The sequence below is a fragment of the Bombina bombina genome, chromosome 6 (genome assembly GCF_027579735.1).
Source record: "Bombina bombina isolate aBomBom1 chromosome 6, aBomBom1.pri, whole genome shotgun sequence".
In the NCBI taxonomy this organism is placed as follows: Eukaryota; Metazoa; Chordata; class Amphibia; order Anura; family Bombinatoridae; genus Bombina; species Bombina bombina.
The window spans coordinates 187,337,520-187,351,051 of NC_069504.1; the positions used below are offsets into that span (position 1 = coordinate 187,337,520).

A 13,532-nucleotide genomic window follows, 5' to 3' on the forward strand; every position below is an offset into this window, starting at 1 on the left:
TGTAATTAATTCCTTGCAAAGGGCTTAAACACATGGTTGACGTCAGTTTTAGATTGGCAATACACTGCTGATCTTGTACTCGGCTCCGCAACAGTAGAGTATTGTCAACCACAGTGTAACTTTTCTATCTTTTTTACAAATGCACAAAAACAACTACTAGTTAGTGTACAGAGGGAAGGAAAGGAAAGAAGCCATGCTTTACCACTATTGTGGGGCAATTGAAAGCCTTTTTTTTTTTAAACATTGGGGCAGATTTATCAAAGAGCAACTTATTATTTATAAGGCCGCAGTTAAAACCATTATTTCCTAAACACTTTCCACCAACACAGAGAGGTGGTGGATAAAAATCACCAGGACTTATCATGGCCGGACTGGTTCACTACCTATTAATCTTGTCCATCTGGAGACTGATAAATCTGTCCAATTGGTTGAATTAACAGCAGTAGAATATTGGGAGCCACTTGATACCACTGCTGCAGAACATTTAATACTTGTTCAAGATGTGTCAGGGAAGCATTTATAACCTTAGATATGATGCCCAACCACTCCTTTGCTTGATATGTTTTGCAGAATATATTTTTTTCCCCACTAAAGAAAGTTAAAGTTCTCAAAGGGAAGCAGATATTATGGTATTGAGACAGGGAAAGGATTTTTGTTTCGCTTGATAAGTAAGGTCATGAGATCTTTGTACAAGCTGTATGGGAAAACAATGGACAAGATTATATGCAATTCACTAAATATGAAGATTATAAATATCTAATCACATCATCATTTTTTTATATTTTACCATCATGATCAAATTCTGCTATTATTTAGTGGCCATGTGTTACATGTGGGTCACTAAATAGATGTCCACTAGATAATAAATGTCCAGTGGGTGAGGTTAGGTGGAGCAGGGGCATAGTTTAGCCTGTCCCTGGTTAGACTTTGTAAACTGGGTCTTTTCTTGTAAAGGGAAAGCTGTAGGGCAGAGCTCCCATGATGGTTTGGATCTCTGCAACAAGAAACTGTAACAAAAAATTGGCTTCATGGAACAGATAGGTCAGGAAGCATTATACCTTCCAATGAGTGTGACTTTCAGTTTTTATTATTTTAAATTACATAATGCTGCAAATGAGCAATTTATTGATCAAAGAAAATTACTGAAAGGGAGAATAAATATATTTTAGGGAGATGGTTCGATGGTTCATTATAGCTAAATTATCATGTCAACAACAGGAAAACTCTGACCACTTCTGTATGTCATTAAGTAACTCTCTATATAGTGTACTGAATGTCTCAGTAAAATGGTTGCCAGATAACCCATATATAATCAGACAGTACAGTCTTTTAACAGGCTGTCCAGTAAAATCAATACAAAATACTGGACACTAAAATGTTCAGTATTTTTAAAGTCCCTGTCAGCTAGATGTACAGGGTCTTCGCAGCATATATGCATTACAAATATGGCTTGAAAAGAAGTGTGGTGTGACACCACATTGGCCATTTGACGGGGGAAAAAGCTTTATACAGTTTGCTAAAAAATATTTAACCTCTTAACGGCTGAGCCATTGCCCACCCTGTGCTAAGCTGTTTTGTATTTTTAGATGCTGCTCATATTTAAAGGGACAGTAAACCTAAAAAATAATGTTATATAATTCTGCACATAGTGCAGAATTATATAACATTATTTAAGTGCTAGTGTTATAAATGCCTTTTTTCCCTTTTAATATGTTAAAAATATGGCGCTTTTACAGACCCGCTCTCTGCTGAGCGGGTCTGTTTTTTTACTCAGCGCATCGGGCCAGCTGTATAGTCACAGCCCGGCCCGACCGCGCCATAACATTAAGTGAAGCTCGCTCCTGCTGTCAGACAGAGCAGGAGCGAGCTGCACTTAGTCTTATGGCGCGGTCGGGCCGGGCTGTGACTATACAGCTGGCCCGATGCGCTGAGTAAAAAAAAAAGACCCGCTCAGCAGAGAGCAGAGAGCGGGTCTGTAAAAGCGCCATATTTTTAACATATTTTTTAGGTTTACTGACACTTTAAACAGACAGTCTAGTCAAAATTAAACTTTCATGATTCAGTTAGGGCATACAATTTTAAGCAACTTTCCAATTTACTTTTATCATCGAAATGTATTTATTATCTCAGTGCATTTTCACAGTGTTTAAAGCAAGACAGTGCTAGTTAATGTGTGCCATATAGATAACAATGTGCTCACTCCAGTGGAGTTACGTAGGAGTCAGCACGGATCGGCTAAAATGCAAGTCTGTCAAAAGAACTGAAATAAGGTGGGCAGTCTGCAGAGATAAAACATTTATTAATATAATAGTGTTGGTTATGCAAAACTGGGGAATGGGTAATAAAAGGGATTATCTTTCTTTCTAAACAATAAAAAATATGGAGTAGACTGTCCCTCTAAGCACTACTGTAGGCCATTTTCAGTAACAATACCACAAATATTATATATTGTTATTTTCAGCAGACCAAGCCGATCCAATCTATACCATCATTTTATTTATAAATCATGATGTGAAAAAGCTAGAACAGTGTATGAAAAAAAAATCATTACAAATTTGAACTAACAAGGTGTGTGTGTGTTTTTTTTTTTAAAAATCTGTTGTAAAAAGACCATTGGGTATATCTATATAACTTTGATCTGCACATAGGTGCTCCCATGGTTCTCTACTCAAATGAAATGCACATTTATTCATGTCAAGTGATTATCAGGGTAAACACCTTGCTATTAAAACATATATTAGCCTTGTTTTAAAGAGGCTTTTCTGAGCTTTAAAAAGATAAGTCTTGAATGTCTCTAGTAGGGTTGCACCGATACCAAAACTAGTATCGGTGCCAATGCCAAGTATTGTGCTTTCAAACTGCATGTTCCCATTTCATTTTAAGCTGGAGTGGACAATACAAATTGCTGTTGTATTATTGCTTTGTATTATTGTACGTCAGATCCAAAAGCTGCTACTTTACAGCTGGAAGCCTACCTGGGAGAGATCACTGTGCCTCATTCAGACAAACCCCTGCAGTACTGGGCAGTTAATAAACTGAGATTTAATGGCTCAAAAATATCTTTTTGACCCATGCAGTAGTGTGAAAAGTGAAAGACTGTTCAGCTTAGCGCCAAACATCCGTACTGATAGCAGAAACAGACTTATAGCTAAACATGCAGAGATGCTTCTGTTCCTTAATAAGAACTTGCCACTAACTTTTGAACAATGATCCTAATTGCCAGGGCCGGACTGGGAAATCAGACCAGCCCTGGAAATTTGTATAGACCAGCCCAACCCCGCCCCCTCCAACCTAGCCACGCCCCCTCCAACCTAGTCACGCCCCCTCCAAGCCAGCCAACTATGCTCTAGCTGGTTTTCCCTTCAACTCATATATATATATATATATATATATATATATATATATATATATATATATATATATATATATATATATATATATATATATATATATATATATAAAAGTAGCAAGGATGTGCACTCTCACTTATCCACAGCTGCCAGGGTGCTAGTAAAAATTGAGATAAAAGAACAAAAGACTTGCACTCACTGGTCTTTTTGTGAAATACTTTTACTTGAAAAACTAGTGACGTTTCGAGGACAATGTATCCCCTTCTTCAGACCTGAAGAAGGGGATACATTGTCCTCGAAACGTCACTAGTTTTTCAAGTATATATATATATATATATATATATATATATATATATATACTGTATATATATATATATATATATATATATAATAAAAAGTAAAAATATTTTGAGTTAAGCAGGCAGTTTTATACAGAAATGAAATACTTGTAGACACACAACATACACGTGCATACAGACGCAGACACAAACATACACATACAAACCGACACACACCACATATTTGATTGCTGTATTATATTTAGTAATATTTTAGTGCTCTAAACTATTTGCTTATCAAGAAAATACAGTATATTCACCTTAGTAATACTCTCAGTAAGTGCAGTGATACACAAGTATCAACTACGACATGTGATCTACATTATTACATATTGCATGCATCCTACTGTGTATTATAAGAGAACTACAGCTAGAGTGTGATGTAGTAAGAAAAAATAATTAGCTGACTAAAATTCCCAACATCCTGTGTGAGGTCATGTGTCATGCACCAGCCAATAAACAGAAGTGAGCAAGTTATTTTATTTTTTTCCCCATTTTGCTCAGCAGTGACTGCACTATGACTGACACAGACACTTGTTGTTTTGTCTTTTTTACATGAATTATTCCAGCCTGAAAAGAAAAACATTTTACACAGATAATATTTCATATAACTGAGGAGATAGATAATAGCTATACTAACTCCCTGGGTGTGAGAATAGGAACTTAGAACTGACACTCACACACTGTGTTTGCTGCAACTACCATATGATCTCACGTCAGGTCAGCACACACTAGTTCAGTAAACTGGACATGTTGTTCATGTTCTTCTGTTGTTCACACAGACAGTCAGACACACATCATCATTCATTCATTCAAATCACATTACATAAATAATTATTTAAACTGTTGACTGACTGTTCATATAATGTTCACAAACTTCACATAATTAATTCCCAATCACATTTAATTATTAAAAAAATATACTAGTAGTAGTACTAGTAGTACATACGTTTGAGGTTGACGATCGATTCCAACTTGAATTGTCTGTGTGTGTCCACTCAGACTAACTCTCCACGCACTGTCTAGTGTCTGGCACTGTCCCTGACTGTGACCCGCCTTCAGACTCAGTCTAGTCCCTGCTTCTGCATGTGACCCCACGACGTGGCCTGCTGCAACCTGCAAGTAAGTTTACACCAGTCGGCTCGCTGACGCATGCGCAGGCGAGGCGCTCCCGGACCCAGGGCACGTGTGAGAAGAAGTTAAACTGAAGACACACTCTACTCACTCAGTGTCAACAGTGACGTCACTCACGTAAGCCGCCAGCCCGCCCCACCTGACCTGTCACCTGACCCGGCGCCGCATCACATAACTAAGATCATCTGTGATCCGATCCTGACTGAGACTGGAGACTGAGTGAGTGACCCACCACTGACCTGCTGTCTGCTGACCTCCTTCCCTTGCCCAGCCAGCGGCCAGCCCAGTGGTGGCCCGTCCGACTCTGGCCGGCCCGCCGCCTCATTGACACTGTGAGAGATCATGAGAGTGACAGACAAACTGAGCCTGTGACTGTGAGTGACAATTTAACAGTTACAGACACAGACTCAGTCAGTCACTGTCTCTGAGTCACTCTGAGCTCCCTCAATATTTGGCAAACGGCAATAAAGAAAAATTGAAGATTATAAATAGAATGAATGGGCCATGGCTAATTGCGGTAATTAGTTAGCGCGCCACCAGCGGTTGGTATGGTAACGGTTGGGTTAATTTACTATTATTTAGTAAGTAACTAAGTGTAAGATCAGAATTCAGAAAAATAAATGACATGATGTCAGACAGTGTAAACTATTCATTATTACCGGGAACCATTTGCAACGCAATTATACGCAAGCAAAAATATAATCGCAATGCAGATATATAGCAGCAGCAGCCAGCCAGCCTGAGCAGCTGAGCCCAGCCCAGCTGAGCTGCAGGCAGGCGGCCCACCGGGATTTTTCCCGGTATCCCGGCTGCCCAATCCGGCCCTGCTAATTGCTAGATTGCCTGTTATACTGCTAGTTCTCATCTTGCACAATTATGCTCAAAACATACTGTACTCTGAGGAACATCCTTAGCCAGGGCTGGACTGGGAATGAAAAGCAGCTCTGGAAAAATATGAAGACCAGCCCTATTTTCTGTTGAGTCAGTAGAATGTAAATGCCCCATTTTCTCAAAGGGGATTACTGGGATACTCCTTCCCCAATATTATTTCCAAAATTAAATTATATTACTTTGTATTAAGTACAAATGTCAGATTGATGAGTTATTTAGGCACCCTACCACCCAATTGCATCCAGTAATCACCCCTTTAAATTGTAGCTTTCTAGTCCCAGCTGATGCAGCTATTATTTATTGTTGTTATTAATATATTTTATTGTAATAATTTTATTTATAAACATGTTCTGTGAACTTTGTGACAACAAGCACATACACGGTTTTATTATTTCAAAATGTATTTTGAGATACAGTTCATAATTCTAAAGAAGCCATCTTAAATCATCATTCTATATTGGTAATTGGTATCAGTAAGTATTTGAAAAAATGTATCAGTAAAAAAAAAATGGTATTGGTGCAACCCTAGTCTCTAGGTCTTTTTGATAAGCTGTTACATACATAGAGACCACCATCCTACAAAATGTGTCTTTGCCTTTCAAATGGTCTTGGGAGTTTCTAGGGTTTAAGGGAGCTGAGATTGAGGGGGTTGAATTCATATCCCCCATACAACCCCCTTAATGAGACATGAAACCCAAAACATTTCTTTCATGATTTAGGTAGAACATAAAATTTTAAACAACTCTCCAGTTTACTTCTATTATCAAATTTGCTTCATTCTCTTGGTATCATTTGTTGAAGGAGCAGCAATGCACTACTGGTTTCTAACTGAACACATGAGTGAACCAATGACAATCGGTATATATATATATATATGCAGCCACCAATCAGCAGCTAGAATCTAAGTTATTTGCTTCTCCTGAGCTTACCTAGATAAACCTTTCAGCAAAGGATAACAAGAGAAGCAAGCAAATTAATTAAATAATAGAAGTCAATTGGAAAGTTGTTTAAAATTGTATGCTCTGTCTAAATCATGAAATAAATTTTTTGGTTTTCGGGTCCCTTTAAGTTCTCTGTAACAGCCCAGCACTTTCAGGACCTATTGACTACCTTATAACGATCATCTGGGGTTGCAATGTTCCTCAGAGGTGGCTCTACCTCCCAGTAGTGCATCGCTGCTCCTGAGCCTGCCTACATAGGCTTTTCAACAAAGGCCACTAACAAAATAAAGCAAATTAGATAATAGAAGTAAATTAGAAAGTTGTTTAAAATTGCATGATCTATCTCAGTGATTTTTAACCTTTTTTTTGCCGTGGCACACTTTTTTACATTAAAAAATCCTGTGGCACACCACCATCCCAAAATTTAAAAAAAATCAAACATTGTAGCCTAATACAGCATATATTTATACACATACACACAAACACACACATACTGTATGTATTGTGCTGTTATGCCATGCCTCCTACAAACTACCCCTGCACTGGGAGTAAAAAACAAGCAAAGTTTAAAAAAAATATGTCACACTTTTTTCAGTCTGCCGTGGCACACCTGAGGATCTCTCACGGCACACTAGTGTGCCACGGCACACTGGTTGAAAAACACTGATCTATATGAATCATTGACAACAAAAAAAATGCAAAACTTGACCCAATATATTAATTTGTATAAACTGAATATTTTTCATGCAATGGAAGCCAAATCCAAGTCTGGAATTGTACTCTGACTCATTGTGCATTATTCTACATAAACCTATACATAAAATCAGTTATCTGGAACCTAAGAAGTATTCGACTGGCTCAATATTCTTACTAGCTCCTAAATATGAAATAAATCAGGCCCCTTTAAAAATGTATATTAAAAATACAGGTTAAGTCATACATCAATCTTGTTTAAAAGTGCATTTCAATGCAAACTATAGTAATAAAATGATATAATTGTATATGCATATACACTCCAGCCAACACAAGATGCAATGGCTTCACAGTGTTTTCTGGTGCCTAGGGGAGGGGGGGTAATATATACAAACACCACCGCAACTGCTCACAGTGTGGCTGTCAATAACAAGCTGTCTAAGCAGGGGAAGGGCACAGAGCCTCACACAGCTAAAGTGAGTGACTGAGGAGGGAGCAACTGTCACACTGCCCTCTAGTTCAGTGCTCTCTTGCTGAAGAGGGGAGAAGAATGGCAAAAAGTACTGTGCCTTGTTACTACCAAATATATCAGCAGAAAAATAAAAAGTGAGTTACTGTGCATGCAGATGAAGAGGGAGATAGAGCCCATGCTGTTCCGCTGATATCTGCAATTCCTTCACCACCCACTTCAGCTGAACAGAGCACTAAGCAGACTAGACACTTACTAAGCACAGCGCTCATTGCAGCAGTAATCCCCATATTGTGCCTGGACAAATCTGTTCCACCCCCTGCTCACGCCTTTGAATATTATAGTATATGACTGTGCTTGGAAGAAACCAATGGGATGGACTACTATGCCACCAACACTTAAATGATCTGAGAAAAAAAGGACGTTTTTTTTTCTACGCCCCCATGTGAGGCCCCATCATGAGATCTTCTATTTGGCCTAATAGTAGAGCCACCTCTGATGTTCCTTGTTCACAGGACGATTGTGTGGTATTTCGGGGCTGGACTGACCTGGTTAGCCAAGATCATACTGATATACTTCAGGAAAGTTCTCCTCTGTGAAAAACACAATTGGTCTAAAAGAGTCTGCACCAAGGTGGTAACACTCCATAGAACCATGTACTGAGCTGGTGTTAGTTCCTGGTAAAACTATGTATGTGACTACTTTATAATACCAACAGCTCTGAAAGCCCCCCAAACCTTCAACTCACACCATTAATGGGACAGTAAAGTCCTAAAAAATACTTTCATGATTCAAATGGGGCATGTAATTTTAAACAACCTTCCAATTTACTTGTTACTTGTTAATTTATCACCAATTTTGCTTTGTTCGCTTGGTATTCTTAGTTGAAAGCTAAACCTATGAGGTGCATATGCCAATTTCTTGGACCTTGAAGGCCACCTCTGCATTTGACAGTTTTTCAGCACTAGAGGGCGTTAGTTCATGTGTTTCATATAGATAACTGAGCTCATGCACGTGAATTTACCAAGGAGTGAGCACTGATTGGCTAAAATGCAAGTCTGTCAAAAGAAGTGAAAAGAGGGGGCAGTCTGCAGTGGCTTAGATACAAGGTAATTACAGAGGTAAAGCATGTATTATTATAACTGTGTTGGTTATGCAAATCTAAGGAATGGGTAATAGAGGGATTATCTATCTTTTAAAACAACAAAAAATTCTGGTGTTGATTTTCCCTTTAAGTTGTTAAAAAAATGACACTATATCAAGGCAAATGCACATATTTGAACGCAAGCCTTAGAGGGACATTAAACGCTAAACAAATGCTAGATAGAATGTTGCATTCAAAGAAAAGATTAGTCTGAGAATAACATTATGTATTTTTAAAAATTTCACTATCTGTTTAAATATTGACAAAATAAGTGTAACGTTTTAGTTTCTACAAAACAATGGGTGCTGCCATATAGTAACATAGGTTACATTATCTGCTTTGGCCAATTAGGAAAAGTTAGAAATAGGTCACGCGAGTGTGCAGCCAATGGTTGTGTGGAATATGACAGTGTCCTGCACTTGCATTTCTAATAGTAACAGGTACTGAAAAGCTTACCGTTTCAGAATGCAATTACAGGAAAAGGGGGCAAAATAAATAATGAAAGTATGTTGCAGAGCTTTTTATTTTTTTATATACGATTTATAATTTTATATTATTATTATCTCAAAGTGTTTAATGTCCCTTAAAGGGTATTGTTTACTATCGCTTCAAGATTTATTATAACATTCTCATTAAAGGGATATAGAGGTTTCTTATTTATAAATTATAAGTTACCACCTGTGTTGTAACAGCTGTCAAACATTTTACAGAGCATGTAACCCCCATTATACAGCCTTATGAACATTGTTAATCTTTGTATCCTTCACATAAAGGTCAGTCTGTAGCACCCCTCCCTGCTTCACTACCATCACATCCAAATATGGAATATGAGTGTAGCTCGCATTCATAGTAAGATCTGATTTTCGAGGGAATCCTATTCAACTTGTTAATAAACTCAGTCAGTTTGTCCATGGTGTCAGTCCATACAAAAAAACAGGAAATCTATATATCTACAATAACCTTTTATCTTGTCACCAAATTCAATACAAATTTATTTGGAGTATATATTATTACATTTTGGAATGTTGCTTTTTAAGCTATAAACTGTATCCCAAAATTTATAAGAGTCTGTAGAAACTAAAATATAATTACTGGTACATATCATTCCGAAATAATTATATATATATATATTTTTCCAACAATTATTATACATTATTGTAACAAGGAAGTAGTTAAAAATGATTATAGAGATTGAGCAACTAATAAAATATGACTAAACAAGAGAGAAATGTGTGCTAACCATATGATTAGGTGTGTCCTTGTGTCCTTAGTGATTTGTTTTTTAATTATACTTAGAAATAAATAATGGTGTGAAAGCAAATTGGGTACAATGTTGCAAACTACAGCTTTCACAATGGATTTTGTAGAAGAAAAAAACATTTTATATACATACACACACACACATATATATATATGAGAAAAAAAATGTATACAAACACACCAAAGCAGGTATATAAAAGAGATAACCAAACAAAAGGCTAATGAAGAATGCATTAAATATATGTACATAAATTATTTTTGCAACAGAAGCTTTCTTCATAACTGTCTTTGTCCAATTTGTTAATAAATGTGGTTTTATTTTAAACACCAATGACACTTTTTAAATTCCTATAAAACCATAAGGATTTAAAAAGGATAAGAAACCCAAATATGTTATTTCATGATTTAAACGTAACATACATTTTTAAACAACTTTCCAATTTACTTCTGTTACCAAATGTGTTTCATTTTCTTGGTATCCTTTGTCGAAGGAGAAGCAATGCACTACTGGGAGCTATCTGAACACATCAAGTGATATAGGAGGCATAAATATGCAGCCACCAATCAGCAGCTAGCTCCCAGAAGTGTATTGCTGCTCCTGAGCATACCTAGGAATGTTTTTTTTTTTTTTAAAAAGATACCAAGGGAATGAAGCAAATTAGATAACAGAAGTAAATTCAAAAGTTAATACTGCACATTCTATCTGATCCATGAAAGTTTAGTTTTGCCTTTACTTTCCCTTTAAAACAAATTAATGAAAACAAATACTAACTTAATTCTATAGGAAACAATGTTTAGACAAGTTTTTAAGATTAAAAGTATGTAGCCAGATAGAAGGATTCCCCACTTAAACAACGTGGGCAAACAATTTATTACCGGTATATTATATAAAAATATATAAATAAAACATATAAGTAGTTGAAGGACAGGATCCGGTGTGAATACCACTGTATCCACCACAGTAAAAGCCAGCACAAGAGATTCAAAATATCACCTTTAATGTTACAAGAAGCATAATGTTTCGGCCACACGCAGAGGCCTTGGTCACATGTGTTAAGTCACGCACGACAGACATTAAACATATCACCCAAAAAGTGCCTTAAATACCCCCAGCTAATTACCTGATACGCTTAGGAAACCGCCATAATTCGCATACAAACCAGCTGAAACACATTGCTAGCAAACGTCATCAGCATGAGCATCGTAGTCATAGCAACCATAGTACATCGACCGCAAAACTGGCGTGGTGTATCAGGACAATGCGCATGTGCATACGTGATGACGTAGCTAAGATGGCGTCGGTAGTCATGGAGACCATGTAAACATATCAAGTACCATCTCGTCATCATATACTGAGCAGATATAATGCGGACACACCGCCCTCAATATAGCAACCATGTGTCACCATGTCAGCCGATCAGCCACCCTGTGTAATCAATAGAAAAAACATAGAATGAATGTATAATCCATCCTATTAGCAAACAATGTATGTTGTCATTGGAAATACTAAATAAACCCTATTGTGTTTAATGCAGTTATCTGCTGTAATATAATCACAGTATTGGACAATACGCCCATAAAACGGGAAAATATGTTATGACAACAGACAGAGCTAACAAGCGGAATACACAATAAGCATATCTAGAACTTGCTAAAACCGTAAAAACAAAAGCAGGTCATAACAACATGAGCGAATGGAGCCAAAAAACTATGGAAGATAGACATTACTTATCTCATGACTCCATGTTCACATAAAAATTATATCAGTATAACATGTCTGACTAGTAGTATATATCATATATACAAAAAGTTTAAAAAACAGAGTGTTCCAAGGAGATGGTAGAAACTTAATATATTGATTAGAGGAAGCTCACAGTCACTTGTAAAAACAGCTATGGTCGATCATCACATTCAAGCCTTTGTGTCCAATCGATGGATCCAACGTGATTCCATTCTTAAAAGGGCCTTAGCCCTATCGCCCCCCCCATCTGGGTTTAGGGATGTGATCAATAAGTATAGTTCTCATCGTAGAGATGGCATGCCCCGCTTGCTGGAATTGGTGTACCACCAGTTGGTCTGAAGAGCCTTTTTCTAAGGCTAGCCCGATGGCTGATTTGTGGTTTGCCAATCTCTCTCTGAACGTAGTGGTCGTTTTTCCCACATAATAAAGGGAACATGGACGAATGATCACATAAACATGGTCCGAAGTACATGTCAGCCCGTGTCTTATGTGGAAGGTTTTGTTGGTATGTGGATGATGAAATTTATTACCAACAATCATCCCATTGCAGGTTACGCAATTGCCACATCTGTAGCAGCCCTTCTTTTTTGAGGTAACCAGGTATCTCTCTGGTAACTTCGTATAGGGTCAGTCTTTATCAACAAATACTTAAGATTCTGTGATCTCTTATAAACTAGTCTTGGAGGTGGCATGTCACCAAAGGGAAGACTTGAATCCGTGGATAAAATAGGCCAATGTTGTGTGATGGTTTTTTGCACTGTATGAGACGCCGGTATATATGTGGTAACAAAATTCAGCCGTTTATCAACATATTTTGCTGGTTTACAGCTGACTGATTGCTGGCTTAATGAGTGTGCTTTCTCACTTTGTGTCGTTATCAATGGTTTTGGGTATCCTCGATTGATGAAAAAGGCTCTTCAGACCAACCGGTGGCACGCCACTTCCAGCAAGCGGGGCATGCCATCTCTACGATGAGAACTATACTTATTGATCACATCCCTAAACCCAGATGGGGGGGCGATAGGGCTAAGGCCCTTTTAAGAATGGAATCACGTTGGATCCATCGATTGGACACCATTACACCCAAAGGCTTGAATGTGATGATCGATTATATCTGTTTTTACAAGTGACTGTGAGCTTCCTCTCATCAATACATTAAGTTTCTACCATCTCCTTGGAACACTCTGTTTTTAAACTTTTTGTATATATGATATATACTACTAGTCAAATAACATGTTAAACCAATATGTTGATAAGAGTATTATACCTACAACGCTATAATTTTTATGTGAACATGGAGTCATGAGATAAGTAATGTCTATCTTCCATAGTTTTTTGGCTCCATTTGCTCATGTTGTTATGACCTGCTTTTGTTTTTACGGTTTTAGCTAGTCCTAGATATGCTTATCGTGTATTCCACTTGTTAGCTCTGTCTGTTGTCATAACATATTTTCCCGTTTTATGGGCGTATTGTCCAATACAGTGATTATATTACAGCAGATAACTGCATTAAACACAATAGGGTTTATTTAGTATTTCCAATGACAACATACATTGTTTGCTAATAGGAT

The 13,532-nt window shown here is 37.4% G+C and overlaps 1 protein-coding gene across 6 annotated transcripts in view; it reads right to left on the bottom strand.

Moving 5' to 3' along the window:
* The window catches only part of MDFIC (MyoD family inhibitor domain containing), a 217,580-nt gene that overhangs the window by 180,640 nt on the left and 23,408 nt on the right, over positions 1 to 13,532 (bottom strand). Inside the window, exon 1 of one of the 6 annotated variants that reach the window (XM_053716703.1) lies at positions 11,342 to 11,445. The exons of the other annotated variants lie outside the window; for them this stretch is intronic. The gene's annotated coding sequence lies outside the window, so the exon portion shown is untranslated. Of the gene's footprint in view, positions 1 to 11,341; positions 11,446 to 13,532 lie in introns of those variants that run through there. 6 annotated transcript variants of the gene reach the window in all.